We start from the raw sequence: 17,562 nt of genomic DNA on the forward strand, positions 1-17,562 counted from the left end.
ACCTCGGTCGTGGACCGTAGGTAAGATGGCTCAAAAGCAACCTCGGTCGTGGACCGTAGGTAATATGGCTCAAAAGCAACCTTGATCGTGGATCGAAGGTAAGATGGCTCAAAGCAAAAGGGTTCTGTCCAACAGTTCTGAATTCTAAAACACTGTCGTCTGTATTTTCACTAGAGCTATTATCTCGGGTATTTTGAGTTATTTGGTAGGAACGCGCTTACCCGTTTGTTTGGAACGCTTTTGACTAAAAAATTATTTTTCTATCAACTGTTGTCTGTATTTTGACTGGTGCCACTGTTCTGTAAAATTTTGGCTGTTGTCTGGAGTCATATCTCTGTGGTATTGGTCACCGTCTGGCAGAAGCGCAGGCTAAAACGGACTGCGAATCGGAGGTCTGTGCACCTGGTAATTAATTATTTACTTTTCACCTTTATGTCACATCGTACTTTTTTCACTATTTACGGGAATGTCATTCCCTCTTCCTATATAAGGTGGTGGGGTTTCATTTCAACCCCACACCTTCTCTCTCTTCTCTCTCTCTCTAACTTCTAACTTTGAGCATTCTCGTGATGGATTCGTATAGATACGATGATACGAAGGGCATGGATGCGGGCTTCGAGAACCTGACTAGAGTGGCTCCCTTTCAGGATCCTGATTCTCATCTGAGCCGGACCCACATTAACCAGGTAAGTACCCTTCTACTCTTTTATCCCTTGAATAAACTTCTAGGCTTTAGTAGCCCTACTTTGAACATGATTTAAATGCCAACCTCTAAAAAGACTTTTAGCTAGAAAACACGAATTTCTACGCCCGTAAGCAACGTTTTATTTATCTCTTGAAAGAATGTGAATTATATGCATGTGAATAGTAAAAATACGAACAATGCATGTCAACAGTAAAAACATGAATAGCACGTGAATAGTGAAACATTGAATAATGCACGCTAACCGCAAAGTAGAAACGTGAATAGTGCATGTGAATAGTAAAAACGTGAACAGTAAAAACGTGAATAGTAAAAACGTGAATAGTGCACGTGAATAGTGCGCGTGAATAGTAAAAACGTGAACAGTGCGCGTGAATAGTAAAACGTGAATATTGCACGTGAATAGTAAAAAAACGTGAATAGTACGCGTGAATAGTAAAAACGTGAATAACCAAATTAAATGCTAAAATTGGATCAATCTCTTTGCCAACACGCGGGAGAGTGGAACATCGAAGAATAATGAATTAATCAAATCTTGCACAAACGACCCTAAGAACGAAATCTCACAAAATGATGGTCCTAATTGACAAGGAGTCTCTAGGTTAGACGTGAGCCTAAGAGCGAGGTTTAAACTTACCCGTTCCGCTCTTTCCAGATCATAGGCATTTCTGGGACCACGGAGGACATCCACGCTTGGCATGCCATGCTTAGCCCGGTGGCCAAAGCCCGGGTACGAGAGTTGGGCTTCGAGCCCTTTATCCTGGCGCTGCCTCGCGCCAATGGGGTATGCGACCGATACGGCCTACGTGCTTTGTGCGAGAGATGGGTGGACTCGACCCATACTTTCCACTTCTCATTCAGGGAGATGACGATCTCGCCCCGCGACTTCTCCTTGTTGACTGGGTTGCGAGGTAGCGGTATCCCGGTTCCTCTCTTCTTTGACATGGTGCATCCCCGTGTTGACCGCGACGAGTTAGCTGCTCTGATTGGACCAGGAGTCTATACGGGTGTCAAATCCACCCCGGCGAGGTTTATTACTACATACGGATTACTGAGTCGCAGGGACTTCTGCGATCGAGACGACACAGATCGGGCCGTTCGCAGCTTCCTTCTATACGCCTTGGGTGAGACAATCTTCCGCACCCAGAGCGGGACGGTACATGCGGGTCTTATCCAGGCCTTCCGTGACTTGGATGCGGCATCGTCTTATGATTGGGCAGGAGCCGGCTTAGCTTTTCTGTACAAGTTTTTGGATTTGACTTGCCGGAAGCGCAAGGATTTCGGTGGTTACACCTTTGCTCTTATGGTACGTCGTTCATCCTTGGCTTGTTTCTTTATTCTTTTCGTGATTTCTGCTTTTAACCTTCGTTCCTACGAGCAGGTTTGGGCCTACGAGAGGCGGATTCTTCCATGCACACGCAGGAGCAGGCCTCGGGTGGTTAGGCTTCCACTTATGGCTCGGTGGGGTGATTTTGATTTAGGCGCCGAGGAGAGGCGGACAGTGGCGCGATTCCTAGCATGGATTGACTCGCGGACCTTGGGGCAGGTGAACATCTTCTAACTATGCTGGATTTTCGCTTGATCAGACCTGACTTTTTTCTCTTTTTTTTCAGATTCGATTCAGATGGGACGACCTCAACTTTGGTCCCGATTACGCTTATGTTACCCGCATCCAGGGGGCAGCAGTGCATACTTACAGGCCCCTGTGTGCGGGCATGGTACTTGGGCGACCGGGGCATCACCGGGGTTAGCGCCTCGCATTGGACACCTGGCGAGATCCCAGTGTCCATGTTTGCAGTGAGGACCTTGCCTCTATCGGACATTCGTCGCGACTTGACCCGCCAGTTTGCCCCTCGAGATGTGTGGGACCATACAGGGGGCCGTGCTCGTTATTTATCGACGCTGTTGACTCCGGCGGACGCTCCCGAGGTCGCGATGGACGTGGACCCCAGGACAGACGTGTTTTCAGCGGAGGCTGTTGCTGCGGTTTTTAGTCGAGAGGAGATCCCGATGAGTGCTTGACCCTTTTTTATTCTTTATTCACGAGGTGGTTAGGGATGTTTATTGTATCTTTATATGCAGGAGGGTTCCTTGAGGAGCGCTCGGATGTCCGACTTTTTCGACGGTACTCGGGCCCGGACGCCTGCGAGTGAGCCTTCCTATTATGCGGGTGAGTCCTCAGGCGCCGCCTGATGCGTCCTCACCTAAGGTTGGATGAGAACTCACTAAGGGATAAGTGTACCCCGTCGTTATCAAGTAATAAATTTCTAGTTTAAGTCCAGGTTATCGTCCACAGGATTTATTTCTGCAAGTACCGAGCTACTCGAACTCGGATGTTATCTAGGCTTAGGGGGTTTTGAGTTTGTTTGATTAAATTAGTCTACTCCTAGGTTGAATTACGCTACTCCTAGCTAAGTTATCCAATTCTAACTAAGTTATTCTACGCCTAATTAAGTTACTCTACCCCTAATTAAGTTAAACTACTCCTAAGTGATCTTTTACCAATGCAATTAACCGAAGGAACATGAAGGGATACGATGATAATGAAAATAGAATGTTTAAACAATTGAATTGAAACCTAAGTCACTTGTGTCCAAGGCGATTAACCCGACCTATCCTCCTAAAGTCCCTAGTTCATGATTCCCTTGTAAGGCCGAAACTAGCTCTAAGGCTCAGTAATTTGGGCTTAATCTTCTATAGGGTCGTCAATCCTATAGGCACTGACTAGGTCAGATTCAGCTCGCAATATGTGCCAACCTAATTTTGGGATTATCGAATGAGTTAAACCAATCAGACAAAGCATAAGACAAAGATTAAAACATCAAAACAATTGAATAAACAAGAACTATAATATATATCAAAGATGGAAACATTGTCACGAAGTTACAATAAACCTAGAATTCATAGCATGTATCAGAGGCTAGACAGAATGTAAAAGAAGAAAAATCCCTTTCAGGGAACCTGTCTACCAATGCAGGCGTCTTTCTAGGATTTAAGGATAAAGCTTGAGCAATCCTCGGTGAATGGAGCTTCGGAGGTGTCTTCAATGGAGGTTTGAAGGATATGGAGGAGGTGGAGAGGATTTCTCAAGGTGAAAAGCTAAGAAAATTACAAAGGAAAAAGATATCCAATTTACAATGGAAAAATCCTATTTATAGACGCGTCTCGGGCCTCGTTTTGACCTATTTTCGTGTCCTTGTTGGTGTAGGAAGACGTGGGGCCGAACGTGGCTTCGTGGGGGCAGAATTGGTCTTTTTGACCAATTCCCGCAGGGCTGCTCGCCGAGCAGGGCTGCTCGCACCGAGCAGCCCCCTGCTCGCCGAGCAGGCGCCTGGCGCCCTGCTCGCCGAGCAGGCTCCTGCTCGGCGAGCAGAAATGGCCCGTGGGGCCCTGCTCGCCGAGCGTTTTCGCCCGAAGCGTGCTTGATTCATGCCGAGTGACTTCTATGCCCTTTTTCGTCCGAACTTACACCTGCACACGCATAAAAACTCCAGAAAACATTAGTCCAAAAGCCAAATTGATCCATCAATCGCCTATTTTGAGCAAACGCTTCGTTTGGTGCGACTTTTGACGGACCAATTAGCTCCAAAAGATAACGGAATTCTACTATGCATGCTATTTCGGCCGTATTTGCCTAAATTGATCACAAAACGAGCCTAAACGACGAAAAGTAAATAGAACGTTTCCAATTCCTAACTAACTCACACAAAAGCATTTAAATGCGAGAATTGCTCGCTTATTAACCAAATAACTCTAAAACCCGTCCTAAAACCGTACCCAAAGATAGGGGTTTTTGACCCCTATCAAACCTCCTCGCACTTAAAACTTTACTTGTCCCCATTACAAGCAAGCTAGAAAACCTCCCGGTTTGACTAGGTGCTTGACACAATTTCGAGCATCTGTAATTACATGCATTCGGAAATACAAAGTAGAGACACGATATCCAAAAGCCGCATTTCAATTATCATGGGTCATAGTTTTAAGCAAATGGACATATGTTCAATTAAACGAGTTTAAGGGGATCGCTAAGTAAAACACCTTACCATAGGTAGTTCACTCATTTCACACAATTTTGGTGGCTAAAGTGTTTACTCTCGGCTTATGTTCTTGCTTAGGATTACGTTGATTTTGCACGTTCATCTGCGTTCCTCTACTATGCTATATGATTCCGATGATATAAAAAACAGCCTCTAATTGGGGTTGTAATGTGGTTAGAGGGTTAAAGGTACAACAAGGGTTAAAAGTTCTAGCGCTACAAAAACAAAGTTAAAATGGCTTTAGCAAATACGAAGTGACTGAGCTTTTTATTCATCCCTTATTTTTTCTTTTGGGATGTTTTCTTGAGACGTTTTTGATTTTTAGGAACTGGGGAATGAAGTTTTTTCCCTTTTGTTCGTCTCTTTTCTTTTTCTTTTTTTTCTGTTTTTCTCTCTTTTCTCCTTTTTTTTCTGAGATAGTGATGCTCATTCACTTCTTAGCCTTTTGGCTTGCTACTGTAATGCCATAAACAAAGATAGAGCGCTAGAAGAAAACAAAGGCTCAATTCGAGCTTTGCAAAAACAAATGTTAAATAGCGAACCAAGTTGTGGTTTGCAAAAACAGGTTAGAACGAAAGAAAAATCTACAACTACAAAAATGTCGGCTCAAAGGGGCTTCCTAGAGTGGATGAAAAAAAAAAATAAGGTAAAGAAAAGGGTTAATTCTAATGAGGCTGATTCATCGTTTACCATCTCAAACCATTGCATGTAGGTTCAACACAGTATTAGGTGCAAAATCTGTAATCTTCCACAAGTCAAAGCATTCACACAAAAATGTCAAGAAAAAGAGCTTTTTGATGTTCGCTCTTAGGCTCAAATTCAACTCACAATTCTTTGGGTTTCAATTTTGTGTTTACTAGTTTTCCCCAAACTCAAGTTCAACATCACATGTCTTCAATTCTTAAGTTATCTACCTAAGTAATGATTTTAGCATTTCTTCAAAAGTAGGGTCTAAATGCAAACTTTAGCTCATGCTTTTACAGATACAAGAGTTGTGTCCTACGCCTAAACTAGTTGTCATGCAATTTTAGATTCGGTTCTCAGCCCTCAAAGACAAATAACGAAGTTTAGATTCGAAGGAGGTTCACGGTTTTAGGTCCTAAACATGCAAAAACATAAACAAAACCTAAAAACGCTAAACTAAACTAGACACGACGCAACAAAAATTTAAAATTTATACAATTTTTGTAAGTTTGTCTACCCCTCCTCCTCACACTAAAACATGCAATAAGTTCCAACATTGCATCACAAATCATGAAGTACGAGTGTAAAGAGTTAGGGTGGAGAAGACAACTTACTGATCATCTTGAAGACGGAGGATTTGGACACCCGATGTGTCTTTACCGAGATAAAGTTTGAGTCGATGTCCATTTACTTTCTGGGTGGTTCCATCATTCAACATAATCTCAACCATACCGGAGGGATGTGCATCAAGAACTGAGAATGGTCCATACCATCTACTCTTGAGCTTGCCAGGGAAGAATCTCAATCGGGAGTTGTAAAGCAGCACTTGGTCGCCTTTTTGGAAGGTTTGCCGCTGTACTTTTTTATCGTGCACCCTCTTGGTTCGTTCTTTATACAATTTGGCATTCTCGTAAGAGTTATATCGGAGCTCATCTAGTTCATGCAGTTGTGTTAATCGTAGGTCACCTGAAAGTTTAGGGTCAAAGTTTAGAAATTTCAGCGCCCAATAAGCTTTGTGCTCTAATTCAACAGGCAAGTGACAAGATTTCCCGAAAACTAAACGGTAGGGGGACATTCCTATGGGAGTCTTGAATGCTGTCCGGTATGCCCAAAGAGCATCGTCCAGTTTAAGACTCCAATCTTTCCTAGCATTCCCCACCGTTTTCTCAAGAATGCGTTTTAGCTCTCTGTTTGACACTTCTACCTGACCACTTGTCTGAGGATGGTAAGGTGTTGCGACCCTATGGGCTAAGCCATACTTTTGGAGCAACGTATCAAACTGCTTATTGCAGAAATGGGATCCCCCATCACTAATGATAGTCCGGGGGTGCCAAATCTGGTAAAGATATTCTTTTTCAGGAATTTTATCACTACTCGAGCATCGTTTGTGGGTAAGGCTTCGGCCTCTACCCATTTAGAGACATAATCAACCGCGACAAGAATGTATTGGTTGGTGTGTGACATAGAGAAAGGTCCCACAAAGTCTATGCCCCAAACATCAAATAGCTCACAGACGAGTATGCCTTGTTGAAGCATCTCATTCCTCCTAGAAATATTCCCTACTCTCTGACATGCATCACAATATTTAATATAACTATTGACATCACTATGCATTTGTGGCCACCAAAGCCCACTTTGGAGGATTTTTGCTACTGTCCTATCTGGCCCAAAGTGGCCGCCTGGTTCCCTAGAGTGGCACATATTTATCTCTGATTCTACCTCCTCCTCAGGTATACATCTCCTAATCATGCCATCGGTGCAGAATCGAAATAAATAAGGTTCTTCCCAAAAATATTGTTTGCTTTCAAACAAAAACTTACGTCTTTTGTTTGCATCTAAATCAAGAGGAAGAATGTTACCGACTTTGTAGTTCGCGATGTCTGCAAACTAGGGGAGAGTTTTTACCGAATATAACGTTTCATCCGGAAATACCTCCTTGATTGCCTCGTGCTCTAAGGATTGTTGATCTGACTCTAACCTGGATAGGTGGTCCGCTATCACGTTTTCCACCCCTTTCTTGTCTCCGATCTCGATGTCAAAGTCTTGGAGTAGTAAGATCCAACGGATCAGCCTAGGTTTTGCATCCTGCTTGCTCATCAGATATCTCAAGGCTGCATGGTCAGTAAAAACAATTACCTTAGACAGCACCAAATAAGATCTAAATTTGTCAAAGGCAAACACTACGGCTAGCAATTCCTTTTCAGTTATTGAATAATTCTGCTGTGCATCATTTAAGGTTTTGCTAGCATAGAAGATTGGACGAAAAAGTTTATCTACCCTCTGCCCAAGACAGGCTCCTCCAGCCAGATCACTGGCATCGCACATTAACTCAAAGGGAAGGGACCAATCCGGACTCACCATAACGGGTGCTTCAATTAATTTCTTTTTCAGTAATTTAAATGCAAGCATACATTCTTCATTGAAATTAAAATCAGCATCTTTCGATAATAATTGAGTGAGGGGTTTAGTAATTTTTGAAAAGTCTTTTATGAACCGTCTATAAAACCCCGCATGTCCTAAAAAGCTCCTGACCAATTTCACATTGGTAGGAGGTGGCAGTTTTTCAATTACCTCAATTTTTGCCGGATCGACCTCGATCCCTTTTCCCGACACCTTGTGTCCTAGAACTATACAATTTTGGACCATGAACTGGCACTTTTCCCAATTAAGTGCCAAGTTCTTATCTTCACAACGTTCTAAGACTCGGTCCAAGTTTTCAAGACATTGGTCGAAAGTAGGTCCTACAACATTAAAATCATCCATGAAAATTTCTAGGAACTCCTCGACCATGTCAGAAAACATAGCCATCATACAACGTTGGAACGTGGCAGGAGCATTACACAATCCGAAAGGCATCCGCCTATATGCGAAAGTCCCATAAGGGCAAGTGAATGTGGTTTTCTCTTGATCCAAAGGGTCCACAGGAATTTGCATATAGCCGGATAGCCCATCTAAAGTACAGAAAAATTCGTGCCCTGCCAACCGTTCCAACATTTGATCAATAAATGGTAAGGGAAAGTGGTCTTTACGGGTGGCCTCGTTTAATTTCCTATAATCTATGCATACACGCCAAACCGTAACCTTTCTAGTTGGGATTAACTCCCCTTTTTCATTTTCCATTACCGTTGTTCCTCCTTTTTTGGGCACGCATTGAACCGGGCTTACCCATTGGCTATCAGAAATCGGAAAGATGATACCTGCGTCGAGGAGTTTTATGACCTCGACTTTTACCACCTCTTTCATGTTAGGGTTGAGCCGTCGTTGAGGTTGGGCAGATGGCTTGATCTCTTCCTCAAGGAAAATCCTATGCGTGCAGATTTTGGGGTCGATGCCTTTGATGTCGTGGATTGACCATCCAAAGGCCCCTTTATGTTCCATCAGCACCTCCACCAATTTTTCTTCCTGTTCAATTGTCAACAAAGAAGAAATAATAACGGGTAAATCTGTGGGAGGTTGAAGAAAAACATATTTCAGGTTGTTGGGTAAGGGTTTAAGCTCCAATTTTGGAGGTTCCTCTAACGAGGTTTTAGGCTTAGGTTTGATCTCACGATCAAGGTCCTCTTTTCTACCCTTAACCCAATAACATTTTTCAGGTGGGAGATCTTCAAATGGTTCATTCGAGTTTTCACATTCCTCACCACCTAGACCGAGTTCTAAAAAGGCATTTCTTATGTTAAGGTCAACTTCCTCAATACATTCATCTATTAGTGCATCCACAAAGTTACAACTTTTGGAGCGTTCTTGAGGAAATTTCATAGACTCATAAACGTTAAATGTTACCTCTTCGTCTTGCACCCTTAGGACCAATTTACCTCCATGGACGTCTATCAGTGTCCTACCGGTTGCAAGAAACGGTCTCCCAAGAAGAATGGGGACGGAGTCATCTTCTTCCATGTCGAGGACCACAAAGTCGACCGGGAAGATCAGTTTGTCCACCTTCACCAATACATCTTCAACTATGCCTCTAGGCCGTGCGATCGACCTGTCCGCCAGCTGCAGTGTCATGTTTGTCGGTTTAGGCTCTCCGAGTCCCAATTTCCTGAAAATTGATAAAGGCATGAGATTAATACTTGCTCCTAAGTCGCATAATGCCCTATCTATGTGCATGTTGCCTATCCTACACGGGATGGTAAAGCTCCCCTGATCTTTAAGCTTGGGGGGTAATTTATGAGTGATTATGGCCGAGCATTGTTCTGTTAAAGCCACTATCTCATTTTCCCCAAACTTTTTCTTTTTCGACAACATGTCTTTAAGAAATTTTGCATAGTTCGGCATCTCCTCTAGTGCTTCCATTAATGGAATGTTTATTTCTAATCTACTAAGGATTTCCGAGAACCGAGCAAATTTCTTATTTAGGTTGGCCTTTTTCTGCTTCTGAGGGAATGGAAGTTTTGGTGTATAAGGCCTAACTACTTTTTCTACAGCTACTTCAGGAGCTGGAGTTTCAGATGCGGGACCGGGGTTGCTTACCACTTCCGGTTCCCTACTTACCTGAGGTGACGGGTACGTTTGCGATGGAGGTGCCACGAGTGTGTCCACTTCCTTGCCGCTCCTTAGGGCGATGGCGTGAATTGCCTCTCCTTATAAGAGGAACGCCTCTTGGTATTCCCTTTCTTCTTGTCTGATCGTGGCAAGCTGATTACTCAGGGTCCTGCACGCCTCCTCATTGGCTGCCAATCGGACGGATATCTCTCTTAAGAGGGTCATTATTCCTCCTGAGTACTCTGTTTGCCTGCCATAAAAATCAGAGTTAGAATGGGGACATGGAAGGGTATCCACGGGTGCCATGTAGGGCACCGGTGGATATCGCGTATGCTCCTGATCGTAGTAGTTGTAAGTTGAGGGTTCAGAATTATACCTTTGATGATTACCCAAATAACTTACATTCTCACCTCTAGGTATGTAATAGTTGATGTGGCATACCCTACCGGGGTGATTCTGGCCGCATCTCTCGCAAAATGGTGTCCTTGGTTGGTCATTATGGCTGTATGAAGCCACAAGGAAATCCATTTTTGTGTTAAGATCGTTCATGGACGGATTTGACGCTCTGTTATCCATAGTTGCTGGAAGAACGATTTTATAAGTACAAATAATATGATCAACAAGTATTTATGTATACAAGTATAAGTTATAGTCGAATATAAGTAAGTATGATATAAACAAGTATATATGATATTAACAAAGGATATTCACAAAGAATGCCTAAACTAACAAGTCGACCTTTGGTTCGATATTGCAGAAGAAATAAATCCCCGGCAACGGCGCTAAAAACTTGATGCGTCCTCACCTAGGGTTGGATGAGAACTCACTAAGGGATAAGTGTACCCCGTCGTTATCAAGTAATAAATTTCTGGTTTAAGTCCAGGTTATCGTCCACAGGATTTATTTCTGCAAGTACCGAGCTACTCGATCTCGGATGTTATCTAGGCTTAGGGGGTTTTGAGTTTGTTTGATTAAATTAGTCTACTCCTAGGTTGAATTACGCTACTCCTAGCTAAGTTATCCAATTCTAACTAAGTTATTCTACGCCTAATTAAGTTACTCTACCCCTAATTAAGTTAAACTACTCCTAAGTGATCTTTTACCAATGCAATTAACCGAAGGAACATGAAGGGATACGATGATAATGAAAATAGAACGTTTAAACAATTAAATTGAAACCTAAGTCACTTGTGTCCAAGGCGATTAACCCGACCTATCCTCCTAAAGTCCCTAGTTCGTGATTCCCTTGTAAGGCCGAAACTAGCTCTAAGGCTCAGTAATTTGGGCTTAATCTTCTATAGGGTCATCAATCCTATAGGCACTGACTAGGTCAGATTCAGCTCGCAATATGTGCCAACCTAATTTTGGGATTATCGAATGAGTTAAACCAATCAGACAAAGCGTAAGACAAAGATTAAAACATCAAAACAATTGAATAAACAAGAACTATAATATATATCAAAGATGGAAACATTGTCACGAAGTTACAATAAACCTAGAATTCACAGCATGTATCAGAGGCTAGACAGAATGTAAAAGAAGAAAGATCCCTTTCAGGGAACCTGTCTACCAATGCAGGCGTCTTTCTAGGATTTAAGGATGAAGCTTGAGCAATCCTCGGTGAATGGAGCTTCGGAGGTGTCTTCAATGGAGGTTTGAAGGATATGGAGGAGGTGGAGAGGATTTCTCAAGGTGAAAAGCTAAGAAAATTACAACGGAAAAAGATATCCAATTTACAATGGAAAAATCCTATTTATAGACGCGTCTCGGGCCTCGTTTTGACCTATTTTCGTGTCCTTGTTGGTGTAGGAAGACGTGGGGCCAAACGTGGCTTCGTGGGGGCGGAATTGGTCTTTTTGACCAATTCCCGCAGGGCTGCTCACCGAGCAGGCCCCTGGCGGCCTGCTCGCCGAGCAGAAATGGCCCGTGGGGCCCTACTCGCCGAGCGTTTTCGCCCGAAGCGTGCTCGATTCATGCCGAGTGACTTCTATGCCCTTTTTCGTCCGAACTTACACCTGCACATGCATAAAAACTCCAGAAAACATTAGTCCAAAAGCCAAATTGATCCGTCAATCGCCTATTTTGAGCAAACGCTTCATTTGGTGCGACTTTTGACGGACCAATTAGCTCCAAAAGATAACGGAATTCTACTATGCATGCTATTTCGGCCGTATTTGCCTAAATTGATCACAAAACGAGCCTAAACGACGAAAAGTAAATAGAACGTTTCCAATTCCTAACTAACTCACACAAAAGCATTTAAATGCGAGAATTGCTCGCTTATTAACCAAATAACTCTAAAACCCGTCCTAAAACCGTACCCAAAGATAGGGGTTTTTGACCCCTATCACCGCCCGACCAGAGCGGCCCGACTTAGGCGTACCTATCCCTGACTTTGGGAGGGATTTCTCGGTAGTTCATTATGACGAGACAGGAGTGGCCTATGCCGGCGTTGAGATAGCTCCTCCTGTTTTCACATCGAGGGTGCCGTTTGATCCCCCGGATGCCCTCCATACTTCGAGGGAAACATGCACTGATTACGTGGGGTTGTCTGGTTATCTCAGAAAGCGGCTCAGCCTACGTTGCACCAACCACCTGGTGAGTATTCTTATTTTATTTTAGTGTAGTGGAATGTATGCACATATGTATGTATGACTTCTGTTGTTGTCTGTTCTTCTTTTTTTCTTCCTTATATATATATTTTTTTTACAGAGCGATCTCCATGCAAATGAGCTGAGGCAGAGCGAGTCACTGCGGGATGCCGATGCCAGGGTCGGCCAGGTCTATCGGGAGAGGAATGCCCATTGGTCAGGGATGATGCGAGCGGAGACCGAGGGGCATCTTGCCGCCGAGGAGAGGACGCGAGTGGAGGCCACGGGGCGCCTTGCCGCCGAGGAGGGTCGTCGGGTTGCTGAGGAGGCCTTATCCGCGGAGCGGGCTTCTCATCTGAGGGACTTTGAGGACTTCTGGGATCTTCCTCCTTATTAGGCTTATTATTTGTAGTTTTCTCATTAGTATTACCCCGATGTATAGCTTGTATATAGGGAGAGGGGTGGATAGGATGTAGGCTTTTTACGTGAGAGAGGTAGGAAATGTATAACTCATGATTTATAATACAATGCATTCAGTAGATTGTAATGATTCCAATTATCCTCTTCGAATATATTCATGCCTTTATTTATTTACAAACAATAGAAATACTTAGCTGCTTATACATTATTCTCATAATTGCTCAAAACATAACTACTGTTACCAGGATCCGCCTTTTTTCGGTTTTCAGATCCCAGCGATTTTTCATCTCTCCTTTTACTATCCCGGAATTTTCAAATGAGTGCCCTTTCGGGTTTTCACCCATTGGGATGTCCCTTATTGTTGCATAGGTCGCCCTTTGCGGGTTTTCAACCTATCGGGAATTTTCATTTCTTTTTTTTTTTACGAAAAGTATTTCTTAAGCCTATCCAGATTGGTAGGTTCGGAGAACTCCATGCCGTCCATAGTAGTAAGCTTAACCACCCCTTTGCTTAGGATTTTCTTCACGAGGAATGGCCCTTCCCAGTTTGGCCTGAACTTGCCCCTAGGGTCGGTGTGCGTCACTCGGATTTGTTTCAGCACCATATCCCCTTCTCTGATAGGGCTGACCTTGACCTTTTTGTTAAAGGATCAGGCCATCCTTCTCTGATATAACTACACATGGTAAAGAGCATCCATCCTCTTCTCGTCCACCAATGCCAACTGCTCACATCGCTTCTTCACCCATTCCGTCTCAGGAATCTCTACTTCTACTGCGATTCTCAACGATCGCTTTTCAATCTCAATTGGGAGAATGGCTTCCGCACCATATACTAAGGAGAACGGCGTTGCCTCGGTAGATGTTCTAATGGTGGTGCGATAGGCCCACAAAGCAAGTGGAAGCTGCTCGTGCCAATTCCGATGCGACTCCACTGTCTTTACAAGGATCCTCTTAAGGTTCTTATTTGCCGCTTCTACTGCCCCGTTAGCTTGCGGGCGATATGGAGAAGACCTATGATGCTCAATACCGTACTCTTGGAATAGACTTTTCACTTCTCCTTGAAACTGGACCCCATTATCCGTGATCATGTGATGAGGCACTCCGAACCTGGTGATCAAGTGCTTTTCAATGAACTTCCTCATCTGTTTAGACCCCAACTTGCTAAATGATTCTGCCTCTACCCACTTGGTGAAGTAATCAATGGCGACTGCAATGAATTTGTGTTCGTTTAACGCATTAGGCCTCACCTCCCCAATGATATCAATGCCCCAAGCCGCAAATGGCCAAATGGGTGCTAACGCGTGCAATTCCATAGCTGGTAAGTGATTATAATCTCCGTGGATTTGACAATCGTGGCATTTCTTCGCATACTCGTTACAATCTCTTTCCATGGTGAGCCAATAGAAGCCTTGCCTTATGATTTTCTTTGCCAATACTGCTTCTCCCATATGGGCCCCACAAATTCCCGAGTGTACTGACTCCATTGCCTCACGGGCTTCTCCCGCATCTAAGCACCTCAGTTGTAAACCATCGGTGTGCCTTTTGTAAAGCAAGTCGTTGTGGATGACGAACTGCTGAGCTAATCTTCTAATCACAGCCTGATCTCTAAGTTCTGATTCTGCCGGGTATGTTCCACTCTTCATGAAGTTTACGATATCGAAATACCAAGGTTTTTCATCTGCCCCCAACAACATTACATCTTCGTAGCATGGTTTGTGAGACCTCCTCAATACTAAAGGCTTCGAGGCAAGGTTCCGAGGGTTATCCCATACTGATACCAAAGTGGCCAAAGCATCCGCTGCCTGGTTCTGTGCTTGAGGAATGTGATAAAAATGACACTCGCTGAATCTCTGCGCCAATCCCTCCAACTGGTCTAGGTATGGACGCAACCTTTCCTCCTTCACTTCCCAGTTTCCCTGCGCTTGTTTGATAATCAGTTTTGAGTCGCCCCAAATTTCAACATATGATGCTCCTAGCGCTGCTAATGACTCTAACCCATAGATGCACGCTTCATATTCGGCCATATTATTGGTGAGAGAGAAGGATAACTTCTTTGCCATTGGGACCCTTTCCCCTTCTGGTGAGATAAGTAGTACTCCTACTCCGGCTCCATTTGAGTTAACCGCTCCATCGAAGAACATTTTCCACGGTATAACTTCTATCGCGTTCAAGTGCTCATCGGGGAAATCATAGTTTATCTCTTCCTCTTCCGCATTTAGGGGCTGATTGGCCAGAAATTCCGCTACGGCTCTTCCCTTAATGATCTTTTTCGTTACATATTCGATGTCAAATTCGGACAAGAGCAACAACCATCGGGCTAGCTTCCCTGTTAGAGACGGAGTTCGGTACAGATACTTCACGGGATCCATCCGAGAAATAATGATCACTTTGTAAGATTGAAAATAGTGACGTAGTTTCTTTGTTAGCCATACTACTGCCACGCACGTCTTTTCGATCATGTTATACTTAAGCTCGTATTCTAGGAACTTCTTACTTAGATAATACACCGCGTGCTCCACACCGGTGTCCCCTTCCTAGGCCAACATTGCCCCAATAGATCGCTCCTCGATCGCTACATAGAGGAGAAGCGGTTTTCCAAGTTTAGGCGGTCTCAGAACCGGTGGATTAGACAAATAGTTCCGGATACTCTCTAATGCTTGCTGGCACTTATCATTCCAAACCGTGGGTTGATCTTTCCGTAGCAGCTTAAAGATCGGCTCGCAGATCGCAGTGAGTCGTGCTATGAACCGACTGATATACTGAACCTGCCCCAGAAATCCTCTCACTTCTTTCTCATTCTTGGGCGCTGACATTTCCTGTATGGCCTTTACCTTGTCGGGATCCACCTCAATCCCCTTGTTACTGATCACATAGCCTAAGATCTTCCCCGATGAAACGCCAAAGAAGCACTTCTTCGGGTTCAACCTTAGCTTGAACTCTGCAATTCGGGCCAAAAACTTTTCAAGTGCCGTGAAATGCCCCTCTCTTGTCTCCGACTTGACCATCATGTCGTCCACATAAACTTTCACCTCTTTGTGTATCATATCATGGAACAGTGCCGTAGCCATCCGTTGATAAGTTGCCCCGACATTTTTCAAACCAAACAGCATTACCCTATAGCAGTACGTTCCCCACTCAATTGTGAACGAGGTCTTTGCCTTGTGCTTTTCCGCCATCTGAACTTGCATGTAGCCCATGAAGCCGTCCACATTTGTGTGCAAGACGCTCGATGCAGCACTGTCGATTAATACGTCGATGTGAGGCAATGCGAATTCATCTTTGGGGCCTGCCTTGTTAAGATCTCTACAATTGACGCACATTCTCACTTTGCCGTCCTTCTTCGCGATTGGCACTACATTTGCGACCCAAGGGGGATAGTCGATTACTTCGATGAACCCTGCTTCTAACTGTTTCTTCACTTCCTCTCTGATCTTATCTGCCCATTCCGGCCTCATGCGTCGGAGTTTCTATTTCACAGGCTTAGCATCGGGGTATGTCGGAATACGGTGAGTTACGATAGATTGATCGATTCCTGGCATGTCTTCGTATGTCCAAGCAAACACTATTTCGTATTTTTTAATTATTCTCTCAAATTCTTTCCTCTCTTCAGTAGTTAATTCTTGAGCAATTTGTATAAGTTTAGGATTTTCATCTGTGCCAAGATTGAAAGTTGACATTTCTATTGTATTGATTTCAAATGTAGGCATGTTATATGAATGAGAATGCATGGAATGATCAGAATCAACATCAAGCAAGTAAGCAAAATCAGAATTCATTTCATTGATAGTGTTGGCGAGTACATTATCGGATAATAAAGCAGTAATACAATTTTCATCATCGGGGTTCTCGGGTTTCTCATAAGCCTTGGAGGTACTGGGCTCGTCCACCGCTCCCACAGTTGCTTCAATAGGGATGACCTGCTCCTCAACATTCAGATCTAACATCATGATCTCCTCGACGAAGCAGCTCGTCTCTCCTTTGCCCCAACTGGTAACATCATTGAAGATCTCAAAACCTGGTAGGATCTTTCCTTCGGTGCTAGTCCATGACTCGGGAGTCCCCGAATAAACCTTTCTGTGCCCCTCATTCACAAAATACTTCTTTAGGCCCACCTTTCCTTCACCACCTGTGTTGGACGGACCTCCCAGCTCATATCCCAAACCCCTCCGGGTTTTCTGACTCTTGAAGTCCGGAGATTCTGGCAACCCTTGATGGTGTGCTCCCAAGCCCATACCAGGGATGAAGCCTCCTTTCATCATCTTCACCACATCGGTGGTCATGCTAGACTCATAGATCCCAGAAACTTGGAATCCGGAGAAAAGCTGAGGCTCGATCCCCAATGCCGCCACTGAACTCAATTTCTCAGCTCTGATCGTCACTATCTCCTCCCCGAAGGGGAACTTGATCATTTGGTGGAGCGTGGAGGGCACACCTCCTAACTTATGGAACCATGGACGTCCCAACAACACGGCAAACGTCACCGGTATATCCAGCACAGTGAATTCAGTCTCCTCTTCATGCGGCCCTACTTTCAGCTTAGCCTTGAAGACTCATTCGATGTGCCTACGGCTATCATCATAAGCCCTGATCACGGTTTCCGAGGCCGTCAGATCTCCTCTTTCTACTCCCAACTTGGACAAGAGTTT

The sequence above is a fragment of the Euphorbia lathyris genome, chromosome 9 (assembly GCF_963576675.1).
Source record: "Euphorbia lathyris chromosome 9, ddEupLath1.1, whole genome shotgun sequence".
Lineage (NCBI taxonomy): Eukaryota > Viridiplantae > Streptophyta > Magnoliopsida > Malpighiales > Euphorbiaceae > Euphorbia > Euphorbia lathyris.